Here is a 6,000-nt window from a genome sequence, read left to right on the forward strand (position 1 = left end):
TGAACTCAGCGCTGAGAGACAAATCTCCCATATACACTACCGTTCAAAAGTTTGGGGTTACTTAGAAATGTCCTTGTTTTTTTTTTTTTAAGCCAGCATCCCGGAGTCACCTCTTCACTGTTGACGTTGAGACTGGTGTTTTACGGGTACTGTTTAAGGAAGCTGCCAGTTGAGGACTTGTGAGGCATCTGTTTCTCAAACTAGACTCTCTAATGTACTTGTCCTCTTGTTCAGTTGTGCACCGGGGCCTCCCACTCCTCTTTCTATTCTGGTTAGATCCAGTTTGCGCTGTTCTGTGAAGGGAGTAGTACACAGCGTTGAACCAGATCTTCAGTTTCTTGGCAATTTCTTGCATGGAATAGCCTTCATTTCTCAGAACAAGAATAGACTGACGAGTTTCCGAAGAAAGTACTTTGTTTCTGGCCATTTTGAGCCTGTAATCGAACCCAAAAATGCTGATGCTCCAGATACTCAAATCATCTAAAGAAGGCCAGTTTTATTGCTTCTTTAGTCAGAACAACAGTTTTCAGCTGTGCTAACATAATTGCAAAAGGGTTTACTCATGATCAATTAACCTTTTAAATTGATAAACTTGGATTAGCTAGCACAACGTGCCATTGGAACACGAGGGATACTTGCTGATAATGGGCCTCGGTACGCCTATGTTGATATTCCACAAAATAATCTGCCGTTTCCAGCTACAATAGTCATTTACAACATTAACTATGTCACACTGTATTTCTGATCAATTTTATGTTATTTTAAAGGACAAAAAATGTGCTTTTCTTTCAAAAACAAGGACATTTCTATGTGACCCCAAACTTCTGAACGGTAGTGTATATTATTTAACTTCTCCATTAATATAACAGATGGTAGGCCTTTCAAATGATATGAAATAGGAAAATAAATACATTAGTCAATAACATGAATATTTAAGCAATAAGACCTAAGGGGGTGTGGTATATAGCCAACATACCACAGCTAAGAGCTGTTCTTATCCATGACGCAACGCAGAGTGCCAGGACACAGCCCTTAGCCATTGGTATATTAGCCATATATCACAAACCCCCGAGGTGCCTTATTGCTATTATAAACTGGTTACCAACATAATTAGAGCAGTAAAAGTAAATATTTTGTCTTTCCAGTGGTATATGATCTGATATACCACAGCAGTCAGCCAATCAGTATTCAGGGCTCGATGCACCCAGTTTTTAAAATAGAGTAGAGCATTTCCTTTGTAGTCCATTTGGTTAGAACCGAAATTACTTTAATTTTTGCCTATCCCCTTACATCCCCAGAAACACAAGTGTTGAGAGGCACATGCTGGATAGAGAGCAATTTGGGGTTAAATGCCTTGATTAAAGGCACAATGGCAGTGGTTTGTATAGGCTCATTCACTATCCACCTTTAGGGCTATATCTGGTAACTGACATTTTTTTTCCACAATTCATGACACACTTGCCCACAAGTGAAGTGGTAGCCTAGTCCTAGTCGTGTGTGTGTGTGTGTGTCCTTTGTGTCGCATGAGGCAGGCTTAGGCTACATGTCATGATATCATTATCGAAAATGCCATACAGACATGTCACATTCTCTCATGTTTGCTCAAAACAAAAAGTAGAAACAATGGCCCATTCACTGATAGGCCTAATTGAAAAATACACCACCTTATTCCTAATTCTTCTTTCTAATATGGTGAATATGCTAACTTGTTACGTTCGTTGTAAGAAGGAGACCAAGGTGCAGCGTGGTAAGCGTACATCTTTCTTTTATTAGATGAACAGCAACAAAACAACAAAATACAAAAACCGAACGTAATGTTCTGCAGGCTTCACAGCAGCTATACAAAAACAAGATCCCACAATCACAGGTAGGAAAAAGGCCTGCCTAAGTATGATCCCCAATCAGAGACAATGATAAACAGCTGCCTCTGATTGGGAACCATACTAGGCCAACAAAGAAATAGAAACATAGATATGCCCACCCAAGTCACACCCTGACCTAACAAAATAGAGAATAAAAAAGGCTCTCTAAGGTCAGGGCGTGACAGTACCCCCCCCAAAGGTGCGGACTTCGGCCGCAAACCTGACCCTATAGGGGGGGGTCCGGGTGGGCATCTCCTCTCGGTGGAGGCTCTGGTGCGGGACGCAGACCCCACTCTGCTTGAGGCTCCCCCCACTTTCGTGGAACCAGACCGTGGATCGTCGCGGAGGAACCGGACCGTAGATCGTCACCGGAGGCTCTGGACTGGGAACCCCCGCTGGAGGCTCTGAACTGCCGACCATCGCTGGAGGCTCTGAACTGCCGACCATCGCTCGAGGCTCTGGACTGCAGACCGTCGGTGGAGGCTCTCGACTGCAGACTGTCGCTGGAGGCTCTGGACTGCAGACCGTCGCTGGAGGCTCTGGACTGCAGACCGTCACTGGAGACGCCGGGCCTTGGCTCATCACTGGAGGCTCCGGGCCATGGATCACCACTGGAGGCTTCGGCCATCGATCACCACTGGTGGCTTCATGGCATGGATCATCACTGGAGGCTTTGTGCGTGGAGCCGGCACAAGGCGTACCAGGCTGGGAAGATGCACTGGAGGCTGGGTGCGTGGAGCAGGCACAGGGCATACCAGGCTGGAGAGACGCACTGGAGGCCGAGTGCGTGGAGCAGGCACAGGTCGTACCGGGTTGGGGAGACGCACTGGAGACCGGGTGCGCGGAGCTGGCACAGGATATACTGGGCCGGGGAGGCGCACTGGAGGTCTGGAGCGTAGAGCTGGCACAACCCGTCCTGGCTCGATGCTCACTTTAGCCTGGCACGTGCGGGGCGCTGGCACAGGACGCACTGTGCTGTGAAGGCGCACTGGCGACACAGTGCGTAGAGCCGGCGCAGGATATCCTGGACCGAGGAGGCGTACTGGAGACCAGGAGCGCTGAGCCGGCACAACCCGTCCTGGCTGGATACTCACTTTAGCCCGGCAAGTGCGGGGCGTTGGCACAGGACGCACTGGGCTGTGAAGACGCACTGGTGACACAGTGCGTAGAGCCGGCGCAGGATATCCTGGACCGAGGAGGCGTACTGGAGACCAGGAGCGCTGAGCCGGCACAACCCGTCCTGGCTGGATGCTCACTTTAGCACGGCAAGTGCGAAGAGCTGGCATAGAATGCACCGGGCTGTGGATGCGCACTGGAGACACATTGCGTATCTCCCCAAGGCATGGTATCTGAAACGTGACCAACTCCTCATTGTAATTACAGGGAGTTGGTTCTTGTTCCCACCTTTGCTCCGCTCGCCACCCTGTGTGCCCCACCCAAAAAAAAATATTTGAGGCTGCCTCTCGGGCTTCCGTCGTCTCCTTGATTCCTGTTTTCCTCGCCGTTCCTCTCTCGCTGTCTCTGTCTGCTCCCATGGCCGGCGATCCATCCTGGCCTGGATCTCTTCCCACGTCCAGGATCCCTTACCGTCCAGGATATCCTCCCATGTCCAGGATGTCGGCTCCTCCTGGCCATGCTGCTTGGTCCTTTGGTGGTGGGATCTTCTGTTACGTTCGTCGTAAGAAGGAGACCAAGGTGCAGCGTGGTAAGTGTACATCTTTCTTTTATTAGATGAACACCAACAAAACAACAAAATACAAAAACCCAACGTAACGATCTGCAGGCTTCACAGCAGCTATACATAAACAAGATCCCACAATCACAGGTGGGAAAAAGGGATGCCTAAGTATGATCCCCAATCAGAGACAACGATAAACAGCTGCCTCTGATTGGGAACCATACTAGGCCAACAAAGAAATAGAAACATAGATATGCCCACCCAAGTCACACCCTGACCTAACAAAATAGAGAATAAAAAAAGCTCTCTAAGGTCAGGGCGTGACATAACTGAAGAATAACCTATTGTCCATAAGCATATTTAAGATCAGTTGCATAGAATTAAAAGCTATAGCCTGGGAGATCAAACCTGGACATACAGTGCATTCAGAATGTATTCAAACCCCTTCACTTTTTTCACATTTTGTTATGTTACAGCCTTATTCTAAAATGTATTAAATTGTTTTTTCCCCTTATCAATCTACACACAATACCCCATAATGACAAAGCAAAAACAGGTTTAGACATTTTTGCAAATATATGAAAAATTAAACAGAAATATCACATTTACATTAGTATTCAGACCCTTTACTCAGTACTTTGTTGAAGCAGCTTTGGCAGCGATTACAGCCTTGAGTCTTCTTGGCTATGACACTACAAGCTTGGCACACCTGTATTTGGAGAGTTTCTCCCTTTCTTCTCTGCAGATCCTCTCAAGCTCTGTCAGGTTGTATGGGGAGCATCGCTGCACAGCTATTTTCAGGTCTCTCCAGAGATGTTCGATCGGGTTCAAGTCCGGGCTCTGGATGGGCCACTCAAGGACATTCGGAGTTCAATCTTGGTTTCATCAGACCAGAGAATCTTGTTTCCCTTGGCAAACTCCAAACGGGCTGTCATGTGAATTTTACTAAGGAGTGGCTTCCTTCTAGCCACTTTACCATAAAGGCCTGATTGGTGGAGTGCTACAGAGATGGTTGTCCTTTTGGAAGGTTCTCCCATCTCCATAAAGGAACTCTGGAGAGCTGTCAGAATGACCATCGGGTTCTTGGTCTTCTCCCTAACCAAGGCCCTTTTCCCACAATTGCTCAGGATGATCAATATGTCTGCAGCATTGAAGGTCCCCAAGAACACAGTGGCCTCCATCATTCTTAAATGGAAGAAGTGTGGAACCACCAAGACTCTTCCTAGAGCTTGGAAGAGTAACTCTGGAGCGCTGTCAGAGTGACCATCGGGTTCTTGGTCACCAAGGGGCTTCTCTCCCAAATACTCAGTTTGCTCAAAATGTCTTGGTGGTTCCAAATTTCTTCAATTTAAGAATGATGGAGGCCACTGTGTTCTTGGGAACCTTCAATGCTGCAGTCATTTTTTGGTACCCTTCCCCAGATCTGTGCCTCGACACAATCCTGTTACGGAGATCTACGGACATTTCCTTCCAGCTCATGGCTTGGTTTTTGCTCTGACATGCACTGTCAACTGTAGGACTTTATATAGACATGTGTGTGCCTTTCCAAATCATGTCCAATCAATTGAATTTACCACAGGTGGACTCCAATCAAGTTGAAGAAACATCTCAAGGATGATCAAAGGAAACAGGATGCGCCTGAGCTCAAGTTCGAGTCTCATAGCAAAGGGTCTGAATACTTATGTAAATAAGGTATATTTAAAAAAAATATATATATATATATACATTTGCAAACATTTCTAAAAAACTGTTTTCACTTTGTCATTATGGGGTATTGTGTATAGATTGATGATGATTTTTTTTTTATTCAATCCATTTTAGAATAAGTCTATAACGTAACAAAATGTGGAAAAAGTCAAGGGGTCTGACTACTTTCCGAATGCACTGTTTACCTGAATGCATGGAAGTCGTTTCAGGTTGGAATCCTGAGCCTGCATTGCTTTGGATTGTTAGTGAGCGGCAAGGTCAGGTAATGTTGCCTCTCAGTGCAATGCAAATGGGAACTTTGTCTCTAATAAAACAAAGTTTAACATTTTGCCAAGATGTTCGCAGTTGACTCGTATTTGCAGAAGAATATTGTTTCATCGTAGCCTATTTGGCTACACGGGTCAACAGGTAGACCTTCTCAATTCTGTCCACAAGAGGGGGTGGCTGTCCTAAAGATTTAGGCTATAGGCTTCCTAGCCTACATGCATAACCCTGCGTGCAAGCCTACAGCCCTGAGGCTATAGATGTGTTTTCCTACATTTACAACTCACCATTATGGTAAGATCCTTGGTCAAAGGCAAATAAATAAAACCCCAATCCTCGTTTTATAAAGAAAAAAAATGAAACCGATGATGATTATTATTATGAAAATACTTCCCCTTACCATCACGGGAATCGTTTGGCCCATGTATGTCCATTTCTAAATAATGCAATATATGGAATTCCTTTTTCTTAAACATGTCAGACACAATA

Source organism: Salmo salar, chromosome 23 (genome assembly GCF_965601325.2).
Source record: "Salmo salar chromosome 23, fSalSal1, whole genome shotgun sequence".
Classification (NCBI taxonomy): Eukaryota; Metazoa; Chordata; class Actinopteri; order Salmoniformes; family Salmonidae; genus Salmo; species Salmo salar.